Genomic DNA, 22,532 nt, shown 5'->3' with positions numbered 1-22,532 from the left:
GCTGGTTTCCTTTGTTCCTGCTTAACCCGGAAGTGGGAGATTGAGATAGTAGGCTGCTAGGTTACATTAGTAAACGTTTTCTTTTTTTATGTGAAAACTAAACTAATCTCCATTTCTTTCAGTTACCCAGCTCAAACTCTGTTTTACTTTGCCTGGGTTTCTATGACAAATATACACCATGGATTGACATAAACAGTGGGAATTTATTTTCTCACAGTTTTGGAGGCTGGAAGTGAAAAATCAAGGCCCCAACATGCCCTGCTTTCTCCTGGAGTCTGTAACATTCTGGTGCTGGTTTGCTGTAATCTTGGAGTTCCTTGATTTGCATCTCAACATCCATTACATGGAGAGCTCTCTCTCCTTGTATCTGCTCCTCTGGTTTCCACTGACATCTGACTTCTACTGACTTCTTGCTTCTTCTGATATCTATTTCTCTTTCTAGTTTCCTTTGCTTATAAGGACTTAACCTCACCTTGATTTGATTTGGTCTCATCTAAATAGAATCTTTGAAGATCAAATTCATAAACTAGTCCACACCTTAGCTAATATTAACAACTTCAAGGGTCCTATTTACAAATGGGTTCACACCCACAGGAACACGAATTAAAACTTGAATGTGTCTATGGAGGACATGATTCAGTCTTCACCAGACTATTTTGAAATGCATTATGTTTTGACTAAATAAATAGAAACAGATGCTGCCTACCTTTAGAAAGTTGCATTGAGGACAAAGGGAAATGAAAGCTCTCTAGTAACAATATTGAGCCCAAAATAATTTGGCACACCTGGTCAATATCATGTCTGAGAAATCCTTAGGCATGTTCTAAGTATAAAAATTAAGGAAAATGGAACAATATTTTGTCACTGAAAGATGTGCTTTTCATGAAATTGTATTCATTTTTTAATTTTTTAAAATATAAAATAGAATTAACAGTCAAAAATATCTTGTGTGCAAGATTTTTGCTTTATTGGGAAAGGTCTTCAAAAACAAATTATGTAAAAATGTACAGGTTTGTTTGGAAATAAATATTTAGAGGAGTGGGAAGTATGAAAAGTTTGAAGTTTGACAGCAACAGAAACTGGATCAACTAGATGAATGGGGTTACTATAAACTATCTCCAGTAGGTTTTTTTAAAAGAAGAAACTTAAAATTACATAAATGTTACATAAAAAATATAGGGGAATCCCATATGCCCCCCACACACACACACACACTTTCCCACATTAACAACATTTTCTCTTAGTGTGGTACATTTGTTAGAATTGATGAATACATATTGAAGCATTGCTACTAACCGTAGTCTAGAGTTTACATTATAATTTACACTCTGCCACGCACAATTTTATAGGTTATGACAAAGTGTATAATGGCCTATATCCATCATTGCAGTGTCATGCAGGACAATTCCAATGTCCCAAAAATGCCCCCATGTTACACCTATTCTTCCCTCTCCCTCCCCTGAGAACCTCTGGTGGCCACTACCTTTATATCAATGATAAAATTTTTTCCATTGCTAGAGTAATAATAAGTCTATAGTAAAATAATAGTGTTTACTTTAGTCCATTGTTCATTCCCCAGTCTTGAGGATTTAGGGATGGTGATAACCATTCTCTTTAGAATTGAGAGGAGACTAAGATTGTATGGTTCGGATGGATGGAACTGTCTTGTTGGAAGTTGCAAACAGTCCCTGTTCCTTGGAATGGGCATTGTCCATCATCATCTCCTTGTTAGTTGTGTGCCGAGTGAGTCCAGTGAAGTGTAGAGTAGGTTTTGCAATTCTGAGATTCAGGGCTCAACTGGCACATGAACAGACCAAAGATTTAAGTCTCTGGGACATATATTTAACAAGTATAATGCTAATTATAGGTTAAAATAAAAGGGCAGAAGAGCCATTTGTAGGGAAATTATAAATGAGTCTAACTCAGTTATACTGGGGAGCATAAATTCCAAAGTAAGTCTCACTGACAGGGTGCCAAATTCCTGAGTGTGTGTGTCTAGATGTCTCTAGAGCCCTTGGAAGCCCTGCTGTTTGAGGTACTGTTTACTGTGGCAGTCAATGAGATCCTGCTGGGACATGCATAAGCATAACCTCTGGAAGGACATCTGGACTCACTTTGAATTCTTAGCCATAAAAACTCATTTGTATTTAATATTTCCCCCTTTGGGTCAAGGTTTTTTTCTGGATGCATTGCTAGTCAGTGCTTGGTAATAATCCCTCGGTGCCAGAGAGGCTCATCCTGGGAGTCATATCTCATGCCTGGGAGGAAGGTAGTGCATTTACATGCTGAGTTTAGCTTAGAGAGAGGCCACATTTGAGCAACAAGGAGACTCTCAGGAGGTAACTCTTAGGCAGTAAAGAATAATAGGCTAAGTTGTCAATTTCACAAGAAAAAGTCCATTAAGTACAATCATCAATTTCAAAGGCCTGGCATAATAATAATGGTCTGTCTTCCTTCACTAAGCACTGCCCATGTACTTGGAGGATTCTTGCCATTCTATTAGAGAATGTAGCATTCCCACCACAGGTTGGGAATTCAGTATTCTTTGCGTGTTGTGTGGGTATCCACTCACTGGGACAGTGCCCCATGAATACTTGAACTTATTCATATACTTTAGAGGAATGTCCCAGGTGCACCCCTCGCCACTCATCCACCCATCACTGTCATCCTGCACCAGTGATCCTCCCCTGCCAGTTTATGACCCTGCTGTGATCCAAACCTCTCTAAAAACAAGGCCAAAAATAACCAAGTAAAATTAATAAGAAAATAAAAAATAATAATTTTGAAAATAAAATTTTGAAAAATTTTACTTTGTGTCTTTCTCACTGTAAGATAATTTACCTTGTATGTACAGTGACAGCTTCTTCCATATGTTCACCCAGTGTCTTTTTTTTTTTTTTTTTCACTTTAATTTCAAAGAAGCTTTAGGTACAGAAAACTCCATAGGAAATATAGGGAATTCCCATATATCCAATGCCTTTCACTTTTTCCACTTTTTCCTATTATAACATATTACATGTGGATGGTACATTTGTTACAATTTATGTATAAATATTGAAGCATTGCTACTAACAATGGTCAATACATGACTTCTGTGATATGAAATAAGCAATCCAAGCTGTTTTAGAGAGCCAGAGACTGGATGACAGGCTTACAGGAAATTGGAGGGAAGAGGGAGGTTGTGAGCTGACACCTAGATTGGTGAAATCTATGATAAAGTGGAGGTATTTGTACAGGGAAGGGATAAGATGGGGGCATAGGGATACCTTTGGGTGGGGTTTTGCAGGCTAGAGGGGGGCTAGGGTTGGGAGGATGTGTCAAATGGCCCAAGGAATAGGGGGGAGGGGAGGGCGAAACAGTTGAACATGGGAGATTATCAGGTATGTGGTTGAAACTATAATGTTGAGAAAACTGTTTAGAAAATATTATAAGGAAGGATTACCTTTCTAAGGTGCTTAAGGGGGTGCATCTGGCACAGGACAGGCTTCTGGGGAGTAGGTGAGTGTTCAATGGTTTACATTATGTTTTACATTGTGCACCATACACTTTTATAGGTTTTGCCAAAATTTAAAATGGCCTGGATCCATTATTGCAAGATCAGGCAGAACAATTCTAGTGCCCTAAAAATGCCCAATGTTCCATCTAGCCTATGGTAACCACTAAGTTTCAACTTTTGAAAAATAAGATTCATAGTTACTTGTAATAATATTGAGGGCTTGACATATTGGTCTGTTTTCTTTTATTAGGCGCTGCTCAAGTTCTTGAGAGACTCTTGTCCCTCTAACTGAGAGAACATAGCAGGACCGTCCAGGATGGGAGTTTAATATTTTCTTGTTTATTGTGCGTGTCTCCACCCACGAGATAACACACTGTGACATGATGAACACGTTCATATTCCATAGAGACATGCCCCAGGTGCACCCTATCCCACATGTCTTCCCACACCCAACCCCTATACCATAACCCTCCCCTGCCATATTTGCCCAAAGAACATTCCCATCGTTGTAGTTTCAACCACAGACCTGCAAATCCCCAGAATCACCTACTCCTTCCTCCACCCTCCTTCCAGTTCCATGGATAGTCCAACCCAACTCCCGCACCCTACTCCCCCTCACAGACCAGAACTGCCAAACCCAACCACATCACTGCACCACTCTCTCATCCATCCACTGCCCAACCACACCCTCCCACCTTAACATAGATATATTAGTCAGCCAAAGGGATGCTGATGCAAAAACCAGAAATCAGTTGGTTTTTATAAAGGGTATTTATTTGGGGTAGAAGCTTACAGTTACCAGGCCATAACATGTAAGTTACTTCCTCACCAAAGTCTATTGCCACATGTTGGGGCAAAGATGGCTGCCGACATCTGCTAGGGTTCAGGCTTCCTGGGTTCCTCTCTTCCTGGAGCTCATTTCTCTCTCGGCTCAGCTCCTAGGCTCAGCTCCTCTGTTTCCTCCACAAGGTTAGCTATAGATTATCAGGCAACCAGCTCTGTCTCTCTCCCCTGAGCTCAATTCTCTCTTGCGCTCAGCTGCTCTGCTCATCTGTGTGCTTACTTCCTGGACTCCAGCTCAAAACTCTCAACTCTGTCCTTTGACACGTCTTTAATCAGCGAGTCCCTGCCCACCAAAGGGCACCAAGGGGCAGGGACTCAGTGTTCTACTAACGTGGCCCAATCAAAGTCCTAATCATACTTTAATCAATTAAAAGTGACACCTCCAACAGACCAGTTTACAAACATAATCCAAAAACTATTTTTGGAATTCACACACAATGCCAAACTGCTACAATAGATGTTGCCCATATGGGCATTGACTCACCACCCTCTATTTCCTTTTTGTCTCCTGTAAACCTATCTTCCTGACTCTAACTCTGTGAGTTTGCTCAATTTGCTTAATTCACATCAGTGAGTTCATGTAATATTTGTCCTTTAGTGCCTGGCTTATTGTACTCACTAAGCCTTATCATCCTATGTGTTAATACTGCATTCCTTCTTAGAGCTGAGTATTATATTTTCCATTCATCTGTTGATGGACACTTGGGTTGTTTCCAACTTTTGGCAATAGTGAATAATGCTGCTATGAACATTGGTGGGCATGGATCTGTTTGTGTCCCTGCTTTCAGTTCTTCTGGGTATATATCCAGCAGTGGGATTGCTGGATCATATGGAAACTCTATAGTTAGCTTCCTGAGGAACTACCAAACTGTTTTCCACAATGCTGTCCCATTCTGCATTCCCACCAGCAGTGGATAAGTGTTCCCATTACCCCACATCCTCTCCAACACTTCTAGTCCTTTGTTTTTTAATAGCCACCAATCTAATGGGTATGAGATGATATCTCACTGTGGTTTTGGTTTGCATTTCCCTAATAGTGATGTTGAGCATCTTTTCATGTGCTTTTAGCTATTTGTATTTCTTCTTTGGAGAAGTGTCTATTCAAATCTTTTGCCCATTTTTAAAATGAGTTGTCTTTTTATTTTTGAGATGTAGAATTTCTTTATGTATGCTGGATATTAGGCCCTTATTGGATAGATCATTATCAAATATTTTCTTCCATTGAGTAGGCTGTGTTTTAACTTTCTTGACAAACTCCTTTGCAGTGCAAAAGTTTTAATTTTGAGTATGTCCCATTTATCTATTTTTTCTTTCATTGCTCATGCCATGGGGGTAAAGTTTATATAACTGTTTCCTAGTACAAGATCTCCTAGATCCTTTTGTACATTATTTTCTAGGAGCTTTATGGTCTTGGCTCTTATATTTAGATCTTTGATCCATTGCAAGTTAATTTTTGTATAGGGCATGAGATGGTGATCCTTTCTCATTATTTTGGATATTTATATCCAGTTCTCCAAGCACCATTTGTTGAAGAGGTCATTCTCTCCCATTTGAGTGGGTTTGATGGCCTTATCAAATATGAATTGACTGCATATGCAAGGATCTATGTCAGAACTCTCAATTCTGTTCCATTGGTCAGTGTGACAGTTTAATATTATTTATGAATTCCAAAGGAAGATATGATTATGTTTGTGAAGTGGTCTGTTCCTCTGGACATGATACCCTTTGATTGATTTAAATTCAAAGGCTTTACATTTACTTGATTAAATCGCAATTAAGGCTTTGATTCAGTCACATCATTCAGGCATGCAGGGTTTAGCCACCACTCCTACATAAATGGACACTCAATAAAGGAGAGCACAGAAGAAGATAGACAGAGGAAGAGAGACCACTCCATAGACATGGCAGAGGCCCTGGGAAGAGAGAGGGGCCTTTCACCTGATAGTTTACAGCTGATCTTGTAAACAGAGTGGCTGAACCTTGAAAGAAACAAGCCCTGGGAGGAGAAACAAGCCCTATGCCAGCCTAAGGATGAGACTGAAAGAAACTACTCCATAGAGCCTTAAGAGGAAAGAAGAAGGCTGAACCTTCATAGACGTCACCCACCATCTTGCTTCAACATGTGGCAACAGAGTTTGGTGAAGAAGTAACCTTGAGTTAGACTCTTTAGGACCTTGTGTCTCTAAGCTTTTACCCCAAATAAATACCCTTTATAAAAGTCAACAGATTCCTGGTACTTTGCATCAGCACCCCTTTTGGCTGACTAATATAGTCAGTTTAGTATGTCTATCATTGTGCCAATACCATGCAGTTTGGACCACTGTAGCTTTGAAATATATTTTAAAGTCAGGTAGTGTGATTTCTCCCATTTCATTTTTCATTTTCAATATGTCTTTGACTATTTGTGGCCCCTTGCCCTTCCAAATAAATTTCATAATTATCTTTTCAGTAAAAAATGTTGTTGTAATTTTTATTGGGATTGTGTTAAATATGTAAATCAATTTGGGTAGAACAGACATCTTAATAATGTTTGGTCCTCCAAACCATGAATGTGGAATATTCTGTATTCTTCCATTTATTTACATCTTCTTTGATTTCCTTTACCAGTATTGTTTAGTTTTCTGTGTACAAGTCCTTTACATCTCTAGTTAAGTTTATGCCTAGGTGTTTGATTCTTTTAGTTGCTATTGTAAATGGATTTTTTTTTCTTTCCTCCTCAGTTTGCTTCTCATTAGTGTAAAGGAATACTGCTGATTTTTGCAGGTTGATCTTATATCCTGCCACTATACTGAACTCATTCATCATCTCTAGAAGCTTTGTTATAGATTTTTGGGGCTTTCAAAGAATAGGATCCTGTCACCTGCAAACGGTGAAATTTTGACTTCTTCCCTTCCAATTTGGATACCTTTTATATCCTTTCCTTGCCTAAGTGCTTAAGCAAGTAGTTCTAACACAGTGTAAAATAAAAACGATGACAGTGGACATCCTTGTCTTTTTCCGGATCTTAGAGGGAAAAATTTTAGCATTTCAACATTGAATATGATATTAGCTATGGAATTTTCATATATCCCCTTCATCATATTGAGGAAGTTGCCTTTTATTTCTATTTTTTCAAGTGTTTTTATCAAGAAAGGGTGCTGTATTTTGTCAAATCCTTTTTCTGCGTCAATAGACATGATCATGTGATTTTTTTTTCATTCAATCTGTTATTTTGGTGTATTACATTAGTTGATTTTCTTATATTGAACCACTTTTGCATACCAGGGATGAAACCGACATGGTCATGGTGTATAATTTGTTTAATGTGTTGTTAAATGCAATTAGCAAGTATTTTGTTGAGGATTTTAGTATCCAGGTTCATTAGAGATTGGTCTGTAGTTTTCCGTTCTTGTGGCATCTTTATGTAGCTTTTGTATTAGGGTGATGTTGGCATCCGAGAATTAGTTAGACAATGTTCCCTCCACCTCTATTTTTTGGAAAAGTTAAAGCAGGATAGGTGTTAATTCTTCCCAAAATGATTGGTAGAATTCACCTGTGAAGCTATCTGGTCCTGGGCTCTTCTTAGCTGGGAGGTTTTTGATGACTAATTCAATCTCATTACTTATGATTGGTCTCTTGAGTTTATCAATTTCTTTCATCAATGTAGGTTGCTTGTGTGTTTCTAGAAATTTGTCCTTTTCATCTAAGTTATCCATCTTGTTGGCATACAGTTTTTCAAACTATCCTTTTAAGGTTCTCTTTATTTCTTTGGGATCAGTGGTAATATCCCCTTCCTCATTTCTTATTTTATGTATTTGCATCTTCTTTTTTTCTTTCTTGGTCTAACTGGGGGTTTGTCCATTTTATTAATTGGCTTTGTTAATATTTTCTTATGTCTTCCTATTTTCAGTTTCTTTTAGCTCTGCTCTAATCTTTGTTATTCACTTCTTTCTGCTTGTTTTGGGATTTGTTTGTTGTTCTTTTGCCATTTCCTCCAGGTGTGTAGTTAGGTCTTTGATTTTAGCTCTTTCTTCTTTTTTAAGATAGGCTTTTTATAACTATGAATTTCCCTCATAGCACTGCTTTATCTGTATCAATAGGTTTTGATAGTTGTGTTGTCATTTTCATTCATTTCAAGGTAGTTCCTTTCAACCTGCAGAACTCCCTTTAGTATTTCTTGAAGGACTGGTTTCTTGTTGACAAACTCTCTTAATTTCTGTTTCCGTGAATATTTTGAACTCCCCTCACTTTTTTAAAGATTTATTTATTTATTTATTTATTTATTTATTTATTTATTTATTTATCTCCCCCACCATGATTGTCTGTTCTCTGTGTCTATTTGCTGTGTCTTCTTTGTCCGCTTCTGTTGTTGTCAGCGGCATGGGGATCTGTGTTTCTTTTTGTTGCGTCATCTTGCTGTGTCAGCTCTCCATGTGAGTGGCACCATTCTTAGGCAGGCTGCACTTTCTTTCGTGCTGGGCGACTCTCCTTACAGGGCACACTCCTTGTGCGTGGGGCTCACCTACGTGGGGGACACCCCTGCGTGGCAGGACACTCCTTACATGCATCAGAACTGTACATGGGCCAGCTGCACATGGGTCAAGGAGGCCCAGGGTTTGAACCGTGGACCTCCCATGTGGTAGATGGATGCCCTAACCACTGGGCCAAGTCCGCTTCCCTCTCCCTCATTTTTGAGTGCCAGCTTTGCTGGATACAAAATTTTTGGCTGACAGGTTTTTTTTTTCTTTTAGTCCCTTAGCTGTGCCATACTGTTACCTTCTTGCCTCCACAGTTTCAAATGAGAAATCAGCACTTAATCTTACTGAGCATCTCTTTTAAGATCTCTTTTTCTCTTGCTACTTTCAGTATTCTCTCTTTGTCCTGAGCATTCAACAATTTCCTAAGTATATGTCTCAGTGTAGGCCTGTTAGGATTTGTACTGTTTGGGGTGTGCTGCCATTCATGGACATGTACATCCATCTCCCTCAAAAGAGTTGGTAAATTTTTAGCCATCATTTCCTGCAGTACTCCTTCTGTCCCCTTTCCCTTCTCTTCTCCTTCTGGAATGCCTATAATGCTTATGTTTGTGCTTTTCATGTTGTCATTCAAATCCCTGAGTCCCTGCTGGATTTTTTCTATCTTTTTATCTATCCTTTCTGCTATTTTTCTGATTTCAAATGTATTGTCTTAGATGTCACTGATTCTTTCCTCTGCTTGTTCACTTCCCCTGTTATGTGCTTCCAGTGTATTTTGAATATTGCATTGTATCATTCATCATCACCAGATCTGTTATCTTTTTAAGTATGTTTAATGATTTCCTCAGTATATTCCCCAGTATATTCTTAATGTCCTTTATCTCTTCCTTCACTTCGTTGATTCATGATATTTGTTTGGACATCTTTGATTAGGTATTCCATGTTCTGTTTCTCTTCCTGTTTTTTAGTATGTTCATTAGACTGGGCCATGTCTTCCTTATAATTTTTTGTCTTGTAATTTTTTTGTTGGTGCCTAGGCATCTGTTTATCTTGATGGGCTTATTCAGGTGGTTAAATCCTCTTTCTGTTCTAGGGTTTTATTATGTTTTCTGTGTGAGTATGTTTGTGTGGGTTAAGTTTCCTTTTTGACCCTTGCTTCCTCTTATTCCATATCCTTGTAGTTGTCTATATTCCCTTGAGAAAAATATTAGGACCAAAGAAAAAGAAAGAGAGAATAAGAGAAGAATAATAGTAGTAGTAATAATTTTTTTAAATGGTAGAAGAGAAACTGTGCAAAAACCAGGAAAATAAGTAATATGAGTGTAAAATCATAAAATATACAAAGGAATAAGAATAAAAAATGTGGAATAAAAAATGAAACAAGAAAAAATGGAATAAATTAAAAGTTCAGAAAGAAGAGGAAAAAAAAAAAAAAGAGAGAAAGGAAAAGAAAAATGAAGACCAAACAAGAAGAGGTGGAATTAAAGAAAAGCAATAGAAAACAGAATCTGGAAAATGAAGACAAGAAAAGAAAGTCAAAAAAATACTAAAAGAAAAAAAGGAAACAAAGACAGTAAAAAGACAACAAACAAAATTCAAAACAAACAAAAAAACTACCCAGGAAATATAGGCTTCCCTCTTAGGTCCCCAGCGACCATCTGAGGTTGCCGGTTTCATCAATCAATCACCCCTGCACTTTGCCCTCCGTAAATGAGGTACCCAGTTTTAGCGATTAAAATAAACAATAAAATTTTTAAAGAAAGATTAAAAAAAATAACATTGAAAAAATGTAAAACAAAAAATCTCAGTCTATATGGTCCTGTCATAAAGTGCCAGCCTGGTGCCTGATTTCCCAGTACATCCGTCTATGGATCCATTCTCTTTGGAAGAACTGGGACTCGAGCCAGGGACCTTGTATGTGCAAAGCAGGAGTTCCTACACTGGCTACACCCACTCCACAGGTTAAGGAGACTTCTGAAGCTTATCTGGCTCTTCTGGCCCATGTTTCCTCAGGGGAGCTGGGTTCTAATAGTTTACTGAACTGGTCTGGTTAGGTGCCTGTCTCTACCCACTCCCTGACCTAGTTCGTCTCTCCCAGGGCAGCTGGGTGTGACAGCCTGCCTGATCAGATCGCCCTGCCCTCTCCCTGGGGCTGCTTCAGTGCTGGGGTCCTTTCTGAAATTCAAAGGGGGCTCAGCTGGCCAAGTCACTGAAAAGAAAGTACTCTCCATCTTCTGCCAGACCTGGCTTCCTCCCAGGGAATGTTCCATCCCACTCAGTTGGCTGCAGTGAGCCAGGAGTTTTACTGAGGTTATTTGCTTTGGGGGTGGGGTATATTTGCTCTTCCCAGGAACAGTGGTAACTCACAGTTTTCCTTTGGCCTCTTTGGTCCCTTTCTCTTTGGGATGATGCATAGCACTCTCCTGTTCTGCAGATCCCCAAAGCAGCAACCTCAGGTAGTTTTTTGCACTTCCTCTGTTGTTTTTTTTTTTGTGAGAAACCTGACCTCTGCCTGCCTACTTCGATGTCATCTTCCTGGAAGACCTCTACAATGAGTTTTTTAAGTTGAGAGATTTCTGAGAAAAGTGTTGAAAATGACATCAGCAGAGGTAGATCAGGCATAACAATGTAGGTCATTCAGTTGGAAATAGAATACAGATATCCATGTAATAACGTCATCCAGGAAGGGAATTGGTGGAGACGTATAAATCCAAAGATCAGGAATATCATTGAGAAGATAAATGGGAATCAGTCTAGACATCTAGGAAGGTACATGATATAATCCAGATGATATATCCTGCAGCCTGGGCTGGGAACAAGACAGGCAGCTGCCTGGGATCTTTGAGGGTGCAAAGAGCAATAAGGGTTACCAGTTTTCTGAAGGTGAAGAGCAAACAGACTATAAGATTGACTTTCCCTAGCTATCCAGACTTCCAGGGACATTCTCTTTAGATTCCAATCTCAAAGAATATCACCTAATTCCATTATCTAAAGAAAAATATCAGTAGATAAATCTTCAAAACAACAAAGCTACTTAGAATATCATGCCAAAGTTTAGTATCATGTTATTTATTTTATCATTTGTCTTAAGCATCTCCTATCTCCCCTCCAATAATGCAATTAATTTTGAACACATTAATTAAATATCTTCAAGTATTCCTGGTATCCCAGTTGTATCAGTACATTAACCTTTGTTTAGCTCAGCTCGGGAACTTGATGTCAGAGCCATTGTTATTTTGCAAGTCGTGTGAAAATTATGGAATGCGGTTATAGCTGGAACTAGCTCAGTGCCTCACAGAGGGAAGTACTTCATTGTTAATTCTTGAAAGACTGAATGAAATACCTAAAAGAGGTTTGCTTATATCAAGTTGGTTGTTTTTTAGCTTGATTCTGAGGTTGAGCAAAATACTATGCATTGCTTAATAAATCACAGGCAAGAGAGGGATATTGAAAAGGTCAATAAGACCTATGCGTTCTGCCTAGAGCACAATGACATTGCCATATTTGTATTCTCTGGTCTGTGCAGATCAGATCATTAAGACCTTCTGTTTTAATTTCCTAGACTGCTCCAAATAAATCCCATGAAATGGTTCAGCTTTAACAAAGAGAAATTTTTAGTTTATAGTTAAGTTTTCCTTCTTTTTGGTCAAAATTCATTTTTATGTATAGTAAATAAACACTTATTCCAGATTCAAAGTTGCTATATACTTGAAGTTGTTAATAAAAACATGAATTTAAAATGATCATTTCATAATCTTGTTTGACTAATACAATGAAACGTGGCATTAAAAAAAAAAATAGTAGTCAGCACCATTTGCTAATAAGTCTTTCAGAATTTCTTCCTGAAGTTTCTGGAACTTACATGTCTGAAAGCACAGGAATTGCTGAGCTTCATGAGAAATCCTCTCTGGGACAACCAATGAGAAGTTAAGCACTAATTGTAAAAGGAATCTGTACATTCAACCTGGTAACTTAAATGACGCAACAATCCTCCCTTCCCTTCACATGCGCTTAGCAGGGAAATGCTTCTAAGCACTGAAGTATGAAAGGCTGTTATTTGCTGTTAGAATTGGTCTTTTCAGCTAATAAAGTAAATCTCTAGCACAGATGCTATTGGTTCTTACTCTCTTGAGATTTTAGGAAATTCTGAAAATAATTTGGATTTAGTTCAATTTATTCAGAGAGTAAACATGTTTAATAAGTTTCCCTACTCTGCCAGGGTGTCTGCTGATTTAGTATAAAATATATGGACACATAGATAAATCATAGTCTTAAAGCATACTTAGAATACTGCTTTATTTAACCTAAAATCTGTTTTTAACAAAATGTATATTAGTATAGACATTAGCCACTGATGAAACTAAATCCAAAGTTACAATAAGGCAGACTCACTCTCACTTGAACCTGTGTTGAAAGAGGCACCATTTCTCCTCATTCTTTCTTACATGATTTCAGTTTGGGTTAGGCCAGAAATTAACATTTCAGAAAAAAAAATCCATGGCAGTGTCTAAAAGTCTTTTATAAAAAAGAATATCTGCCTCTCTTTCTGCATCAGTGAGTAGTAGTGTTCAATCAGAATTTCCTAAAAACACAAAGACAAAATCAAGTCCATACACTTGTTCAGATGTCAAAGGAATGGGACATGGAATATTAGGTCAACACTTTGTCAGAGCTTCTGCTGGCTTTTTACAATATTTTGTTCACCAATGTGAGTAAATGGGATAGTGTTTGGTGACCAGGACCTCTTTTGGGCCTTTCTTCCTAAGTTGACTACACAGTAGATATGGGAGTAGAGGAGGTAATATAGGGAACTATACTTTCCAGTTCAGACAGAGTTGATGAAACCCATATACGCATTGTAGAAGCTAATGGGATCCTCTAACTATGGATAGTGGCTAATGTGATCATTCAAAATTGACCACAGCAGCATTTTCCTGTACATCTCCAAAAACTCTGGATAAGGCTCTATGGGATCCAAATGGCCCATAGATAAATGAATGGGAATAGTTATGGAGGCAAGAGCTCCTACCCAGTGTCTTCTAAACTTCTTCCTCTGCATGATTTACTGTAAAAGACTATCAATGATCAAGTTCCCATCATTGTTGTGAATCTCTGCCCACGTCCCACAGCTTGCTCTCAGAGGGTCGGATACATGGACCAAAGACCAGGGTGAGACCTCGAGAGAATACATAGAAGTTCATTAAGTGTGTGAGGGTAGGGGACAACATGTCTCCATCTTTGAGTAGCTTCTGGAGAAGCAGAGGACAGTGAGTCTCAGGAAATATATCTTCATTTGATAGATAAAGACTTTATGGTAAACCGACTGGATCAATTCTGCTAGTACCTATAGAGCAGCTCCTGAGCAATGATATCTCCATAATCATGAGACAAATGGTTGGTCTTGTGGTTCTAGACCTCTATATGTCACAAAAGTGCCTCCACAATGCTAGCTTGCTCAAATATGGAATGACGATGCGATCTGAGTTTGTCACTGAAGCCAAGAGTAAGAAATCAAAGGCAATCACTTGATGAAACCTGAGGGTCAGACCTTCCCAAATCTTGTACCAATCATAGCTGAAAGTTGGAAAGCCATGTAAAAGCCCAACTATCTCTGGACTTCCAACCACACCCCTTGTAGGTGAAAAACTTGCCTGAAGACTTCCAAGAGTGAAGAGTAGGGGAAAGCTGAAGGAGTGGGATGTGCAGATATGCAGCCAGCAAGGGCACACCATTCCCTCATCCAGCCTGTGGTCCTGGGCTCCTCTGTCACATGGCATCATCTGCTGGTCTCTTCCTTCTCTTCCAGGTTTTGTTGCTTTCAGCTTCTGCTTCTGTGGTTTTCTCTTTTTGTCTGCATTTCATTGTCTTATAAAGGACTCCCATAAAATTAAAACCCATTGAGTTGAAGTGGGTCATACCTTAAATGAATAAGCCTCATCAATACATCTGACTAACAAAGTATCCACACTCAACAGGAATGGATTAACTTTAAGAGCATGCTCTTCTGGGGTATACACAGTTTCAAACCACTACACTTTCAAAACCTTCACCTTCCTGGGTTTCCTGGTTAAATGAGGTTATAGCAGGTTTCAGAGCATGTTAGTTATCTAGACAAGCAGTCTTTTTTGGTTGGCTTTTTTATATAATTCTGAGCATAACTCAGACTCCCTGTCTCATTCTAAAATTAGGTAAGTTCTCCTCTTGTGTGAAATTAAATGTCTGACTTTAGTGGATCAAGTTACCAACTGCATGATATGCTTAGGAAACAGTGTTCCAGAGAACTAAGAAGGAGGGATATCCTTTTGGTTGCATTCTGTATCAGTCAGTGTTCTCCAGGGAAGAGAACCAACAAGATCTGTCTATGGACATATCACCTGTATGATTTAGTTTAAGGAATCAGCTCACACAAGTTTAGGGGCCAGCCATTCCAAGATCCGTAGGTAGGTTGCAAAATCTGGTAAAAGTAATATTACAGTCTGGAGGCAGAATTTCTTCTTTTATCTGGAGACCTCAATTCTTTTTTTTTTTTTTATTGTATATTTTTGAAGATACATAGATCATAAAAAATCTTACATTAAAAAATATAAGAGGTTCCCATATATCCCACACCAGACCCACCCCCTCCTCCCACATCAACAACCTTTTTCATCAGTGTGGCACATTCATTGCATTTGGTGAATACATTTTAGGGCACTGCTACACTGCATGGATTATAGTTTACATTGAAGTTTACACTCTCCCCCAGTCCATTCACTGCGTTATGGCAGGATATACAATGTCCAGTATCTGTCCCTGCAGTTCATTTAGGACAACTCCAAGTCCCTAAAATACCCCCATATCACATCTCTTCTTCCCTCTCCCTGCCCTCAGCAACTACCATGGCCACTGTCTCCACACCAGTGCTACAGTTTCTTCCATTACTAGCCACAATAGTTCTATAGTAGAATACCAGTAAGGCCACTCTAATTCCTATTTTATTACTCCATCCTATGGACCGTGGAATGGTGATGTCCTCTCCACCTCTATGTCAGAGAGAGGGCTTAGATCCCACATGACTGATAGGTGCAATTCTCCTGCTTGGAGTTGCATGCACTCTCATAGAGCCCTCAAATCTTCACTCATAAAGCCTTCAGCTGATTCAGTGAAGCCCACCCATATTAAAGTCAACTGATTATAGATACGAGTCTGGTCTATAAAATATCTCCAGAGCACCATCTAAGCCAGTGTATGACCAAACAACTGGATACTATAACTTACCCAAGTTGACACTTAAAATTAGTCAACACAGGTATCCATTCTCATACTCTTTATTTTTATTTTTAATTCTTTTTAAAGATTTATTTTCTATTTATTTCTCTCCCCCCTTCCCGCCCCTCCCCCCCCCCCCGAGTTGTCTGCTCTCTGTGTCCATTCGCTGTATGTTCTTCTGTGGCCACTTCTATCCTTATCAGCGGCACCGGGAATCTGTATTTCTTTTTGTTACGTCATCTTGTTGTGTCAGCTCTCCGTGTGTGCGGCGCCATTCTTGGGTAGGCTGCACTTCTTTCATGCTGGGCCGCTCTCCTTACGGGGTGCACTCCTTGCGTGTGGGGCTCCCCTACGCGGGGGACACCCCAGTGTGGCAGGGCACTCCTTTGTGTGCATCAGCACTGTGCATGGGCCAGCTCCATATGGGTCAAGGAGGCCCAGGGTTTGAACTGCGGACCTCCCACATGGTAGGCGGACACCCTATCCATTCATTGGGCCAAGTCCGCTTCCTCCATTCTCATACTCTTTAAAAAAAAATTATTTCAACTTCAAAAAATAAAATAACAGACAGAAGACATCTTAACAAATTATGAAGGCATTACTTTAAAAAATTCTGTCCAGGCACATTTATCTTATTTAATCCTAAAAACAAACTCAATTGGGGGACACAATTACTGACACAATCAATATTACCCCCAAGTTAACCAGAAAAAAGGGCCCAAAAATATTGACACTTTGAAATGATCTATTTCACCATAACTATCTTTACATTTGAGTGGAATTTTTTTTTAAGATTTATTTATTTGTTTATTTCTCTCCCCTTCCCCCCTCCCCCACACCCCAGGTGTCTGTTCTCTGTGTCTATTTGCTGTGTCTTTGTCCGCTTCTGTTGTTGTCAGCTGCATGGGAATCTGTGTTTCTTTTTGTTGCGTCATCTTATTATGTCAGCTCTCCGTGTGTGTGGCACCATTCCTGGGCAGGCTGCACTTTCTTTCGCCCTGGGCGGCTCTCCTTACAGGGCGCACTCCTTGCGTGTGGGGCTCCCCTATGTGGGGGACACCCCTGCGTGGCAGGGCACTCCTTGCGCGCATCGGCACTACGCATGGGCCAGCTCCACACGGGTCAAGGAGGCCCGGGGTTTGAACCGCGGACCTCCCACGTGGTAGACGGACGCCCTAACCACTGGGCCAAGTTGGCCGCCTGAATGAAATTTTTAAAGTCAAATTGATGCTGAGCATAAGTGGTTTGAGATCCACATGTAGACATAGGGTGTGGAATAGTCTCCATAAAATACTTGCAGAAGAGTTTTTCTCACAGAAAGTTGTGCATTTGGCCTGCCATGCTGAGGAAAGGGCAGTTGTGTTCCCGCGCCTCTGCACCCTGCAAAGGTGATAGGAATGGAGGGAACTTGGCAGGCATCAGGACCAGACGTTCATTTCAGCTGCTAACTAGCAATCAGGGGATAATATACTGTCATTATCTTGTGTTTGCAGAGTCTTTTTCAGAGCAGATGAAGAAATCTTCAAGTTTTCTCAGCTAATTTGCAAAACCATTTCCACAAACAGGGAAGCTATGAAAAACAAATATAAACCATGCGTTGCATCTGCAATATTTAAACAATTGTGGGAGTGGAGGGGGGGGACACTACACACTCCCCCAAATGAGCTGGGTGCAGCAGAGCAGCAGCGGTCACCTAATCGACACACCCAGTGACAGATTTTCACTCCTGATCATAATGGACACTTTACTGCAGTAGATTTGGGCTTCCACTTGAAACCCTATGCCCAAAATAAATGCAATTAGTATTTTGTTTTAAGTGCTCTATTGCTATTTTATGGATGGTTAGATGGATGGATAGATGGATGTTTGATATACTTCTCTCCATGTTAAAATATGAATCACAAATCTATTTTCAGCCTTGACTTCCTGTTGAACTTGGAACTCTTTTACCCAAATGCCTACTGGGCATCTCTCCCGTGGCCCTCCTCTGAGTTAGCCTGTCCTCCTCTCCCCCACTGAGCCAATTCTTCCTCTCCCTTCGCCTCTTCTCACCTAATCAAGCTTCCTATCCTGCCAAGTTTACCTCCAGTATATTTCTCACAACCATCCGAATATATTGAAATACCCTTCAGTCTGCCCCTCACTTCTCAAATCTATCCACTACTTGGCTACAAACCGTTTAATCTGAAATGCTCAACCTAGCACATCACTCCCTTGCTTAACCACTTCAATGGGCTGAACTTCCAAATTGGCTTGAAAAATAAGGCCTTCTAGGACCTCCCTGCTTCCTCTCTCTTCATTCAGCCTGATCTCACCTCTTGCCCCTTCTCACACTTTGTGATCTAGTAATCATGAGTTGTGTATTTATTCTAAGCGCATTCCATTCTATTTCCTGCCTCTTTCCTTATATGATTTTATTTGCTTAGAAAGTCCTTCCCTGCCTTCTTGAGCATACGAATTTCTACTTGTTCTTTTAGACCCACCTCAGATGCCACCTCCTCCAGGAAACCTGCCTAGATTTAATCCCTCTCCTCTGGGTTCTCACAATTTTGTGTGGGCCTCTTCCTCAGCACTTGCTACATGGTGATGAAATGCAGCATCACTTCGTCCATCCCCTTTATTATCCTGCAAACACCTCAAAACGGACTGTTACCTTTGTATCTTTGTATGTACGTAGCACATAGTAGGCTCTCAATACGTTTGTTGGAATTGAAAGCACACAAACATACTGTAATTTCTCTTACATTTAAAAAATTAAAAACCTCCTTTTGTGTCACACCCTCCTCTACCCACCTTCCCAACTCTCCACTCCCCTTTAGAGGAGCATTCCTAGAAAGAGGTGTCTGCACTCACTCCCCCCTTGCCTCTTCTCCCATTCTCTCAAGTCAGCCTTTCATCTCCTCCACCTTGAAGGCTATCATCAGGGTCACCAACTCTCAGTCCTCCTAGTACTTGATCTCAGAAGCACTTGACACAGTTGATCTCTTCCTCCTTCCTGAAACACCATCTCCAGGACGCTGATTTCCTCTCATACCTTCCTGCCCGTTCCTTCTCACTTTACTTTAGTGCCACCACCTCATAAACCAGATCCGTGGACAGTGCATCGCTTAGGGCTCCACCCTGGTCCACCTCTCTAGTCCTTGGGGATCTCATCCAGCTGCATGGCTCTACGTGCAGCCTGGACCTGTTTCCTGAAGTACTGAATCACAGGTGCAACTGCCTACTCAGCATCTCCTCTGAGATATTTAAGGTCTGAAAGAGAACTCTCAATTTTTACCCCAAATCTTCTCTTCTGGGATTTCCCATCTCAGTAAATGGCCCCACCATTTACCCCAGCTGTTCTGATGCAAAACCATGAACTGCCCTTGGTGCCTTTCTTTTTCTCAAACTTCTCCTCCAGTCCGTCAGCAAATCCTCTTGGTCCTACCATGAAAATACACCACCTCCACCACCACCCCTAGTGGAACCACCATCACCTTCCCTCTGGATTACTGCAGAAGCCTCCAACCTAGAGGGATGAACCTAGTTGATAGTCTTCAAACGGTATATAATGTTCCAGAAATATTCAATAGGTTTGTGTAGATATGCTCCACTAGGATAAAACCAGATGATAATTTTCAATTTAATTCAATTCAACAAGTCTGGGATGAGTCCTTACCTGCACCAGGCACTGTGATCAGTGAACACCCTTTGTAAGCAGGGCAGAAGTTTCCAGCACTCTGACAGCAGGCATCTGCAGGTAGTCCACTGAAAATGTGTCCAATCCACATTTTCCCTCTTCAGTCTGGATGTGTGTTTAGGCCTGGGGGTCCTAAGCCTGGTGTAAGAGATGAGGCACACCACTCTTCAGTACTATAATATGTATTAAACCTCCAGGTACACTGAATCACAGGTGCAACTGCCTACTCAGCATCTCCTCTGAGATATTTAAGGTCTGAAAGAGAACTCTCAGCATCTTGGTAATTACCCTAAGATGCCATTATGATCCTCATTTTGCAGGAAAGTAAACCGAGACCCAAGTTTGTTAATCAGCTTGCCCAATGTCACACAATCCTAACATTCAAACCAAGGCAGCCCGACATCAGAGCCTGCAACGTTATCCTCCACACCACACCGCCTTTCTTGGATTATTGGCAAACAGCCCAAAGAGGAAGAGAGTCAGCAAACAGTAATTCACTCAGCGGGAGGGTCACGTCTTTGTTGGGCCTTTAAACCACATGGGAAGATGTGCTGGAAATGTGTGAAACTCTATTACCTTTTGAACTCTCAACAAAATGTGCAGAACGCAGATGGAACTGAGATAAACCCTTGCCAAGATCTCTGGTTCCTTTCAGATCTCCTGCTGTAATCACATTCAAAGTCTTTATTAAAGGTCAAAGTAGCTGCGGTTGTTTTCATCAGAGGCAAATGAAGTTCACTTCTCAGCCATCTGGTGAGGTGTTGATGAGGACGCTTGAGGAGTGTTGATTTCAAGAGTTCTCTGATGGTCCCAGAGTTAACTAGCTGTACGCTAAGTTCACTTTGGAGACAGGCCTTCCCCCAATAGCTAAGAGCAGCCTGATCAAGCTGATAACTACTTAGCCTTCCATTGGTGGGGGAGGGTTAGACAAAGTATAAAACATTCATAAAATGAACTACTTTGCAGCTTAGGATGATGATAACCTATTCCCACAGGTGTGCAAGGGTCTCCATGCTAAACTGTGGGGTGAACAGCAGGAGTTGCAAAGAGCCTGTGCAGCGTAATGCCTTTAACATAATTTACACAAATGTGTCAATGCTCTCACCAGTAGATGTTCAGAAGGAGAGTCCCTCCATGGTTATAGATGTTACCTTTGGGTCATTGAGTTGATGGATTTTCACTTGATATTTTTTATGTTGCTTATGTTTGCTTTATCACACACACACAAAAAAGAAAAACTCGATTCTGTTCTTTTTCTTTGGTGGGGGCAGAGGAAGGGGTCATGATATCAAAAACAAAAACTTACAGCATATTGAAAACCAAGGATATGAAAGAACTTAGGATTTGAAAAGAAGTTGCACAGTCCAAGGAAAGTTTGTACAAACTTATAGCATCGTTGGGATTAGGGTGAGAAATCTAATCACAAGCCATCCACAATTCCTTCCACTGAACACAAACAGAGCAGGCCAGCCAGCTGATGAAGCCAGCATTTGACGGCTTTCAACAGAGAGGATTTTCTTTTTCTGCCCCAGGTGGGGTTCTTGGGTAGTTTGCTATATGGATCATCTTTTTGTGGTATCTTAGGTCTAAATGGGTTCTTGTGTAAAAACATCTCTTATTCGTAAATCAATGGAGCAAATGCGAGTTGTTTTCAAAAGCTGGGACTACCACTGGAGATGGCACATCAGAACCACCTGGGGACTTTTCAAACCATACCCGGGACAGAGCGGGAGGGAGAGATTCTTCCCTTGCCCTCCCCTTGAGGATTACTAGCCCAGGGGAGCCCTGGTCCTGACCCATCCATGTGTCCTGTCCCATGTGGCTGGAAGGGACCCATCAATCTATAGCCTGGGCGAGGGCCCCAGGGGGATCAGGCCCTGTGTAGCATGGGGGCGTAGACCTGTCTGGCTGGTGCGGTCGGGCTCTGCCTTGTCCCCTCCTACCCCCAGCCCCCTCCGCGGTGTATGCATTTGCGTCTGTGGGTTTACTGGGAGCGCCAGGACCCTCTTGGGAAGAGAAGTTGAATCGTGCTCATCAATGAAATCCAGACACATATGGGCAAGTCTGTTATACTTGCAAGGGGGACTAACAGGAAGGAGTCGGGGCCCTGAGTGTACACAGCCCAGGAAAAGCAGAAGGCGCCACGCGGGCCACGAAGCCCGAGGGTCAGTTGAGAACGTGCGGTCGTAGCTGTTCCCTAAACCCACGTCATCTTAGGGATTCAAGGACGGTGAGGAAACCTAAAAAGCAGTCCCAGGAAACTCTCAGGGCCCAAGCCACTCTGCTGTGAGGCCTCCTAGCAGAGCCAGACAAAGACGAGTAGCCGTTGTCTTCCTGGCAACTCAGAGGAGAAAAGCCTGAGGCCTGAGGGCACATTAACCACCTGTGTGACGTGCTGAGGACAGAAGCCGGGCTCCAGCAGGGCTTCAGGATGGCAGCCCAGAGTAAAGAGAGGAGCGGGGCACGCCAGGAGCAGGGCCGAGCCGCCAGGTCAGACGCGGCTCTGGGACTCCCAGGAAGGAAGGAGGGACCAGAGCCCTCCAAGTCCACACTCAGCCTCTCAGGCTGGAGCAACTGAGTCTGCGTATTAAAGTTACCCGTGCACACTCTTAAGCTGGGAAGCTTGGGTACTTCTGTAGAGTCTAATTTTTTTCTTAACAACTCTTTATTTGTACCAAGTTCCATCTAAAACAGAAACCCTATTTTTTCTTTTTTTTATTTTTTGCTTAAATTATCTGGGTAGTGTCTTCAGTTTTCTTGTTACTGTGTATGGGGACACACTATTGGACACACTATCTAAAGAACATTATTT

The 22,532-nt window shown here is 41.0% G+C and overlaps 1 protein-coding gene and 1 pseudogene across 5 annotated transcripts in view; one reads left to right on the top strand and one right to left on the bottom strand.

Annotated features, from left to right (window-relative positions):
* Positions 1 to 22,532, top strand: part of HECW1 (HECT, C2 and WW domain containing E3 ubiquitin protein ligase 1) — a 442,767-nt gene that overhangs the window by 398,435 nt on the left and 21,800 nt on the right. The gene's annotated exons all lie outside the window — the stretch shown is intronic.
* Positions 13,619 to 19,811, bottom strand: LOC139438942 (mesoderm-specific transcript homolog protein pseudogene; annotated as a pseudogene).

Source organism: Dasypus novemcinctus, chromosome 5 (assembly GCF_030445035.2).
Source record: "Dasypus novemcinctus isolate mDasNov1 chromosome 5, mDasNov1.1.hap2, whole genome shotgun sequence".
Lineage (NCBI taxonomy): Eukaryota > Metazoa > Chordata > Mammalia > Cingulata > Dasypodidae > Dasypus > Dasypus novemcinctus.
This window is presented reverse-complemented; position numbering and strand designations above follow the sequence as displayed.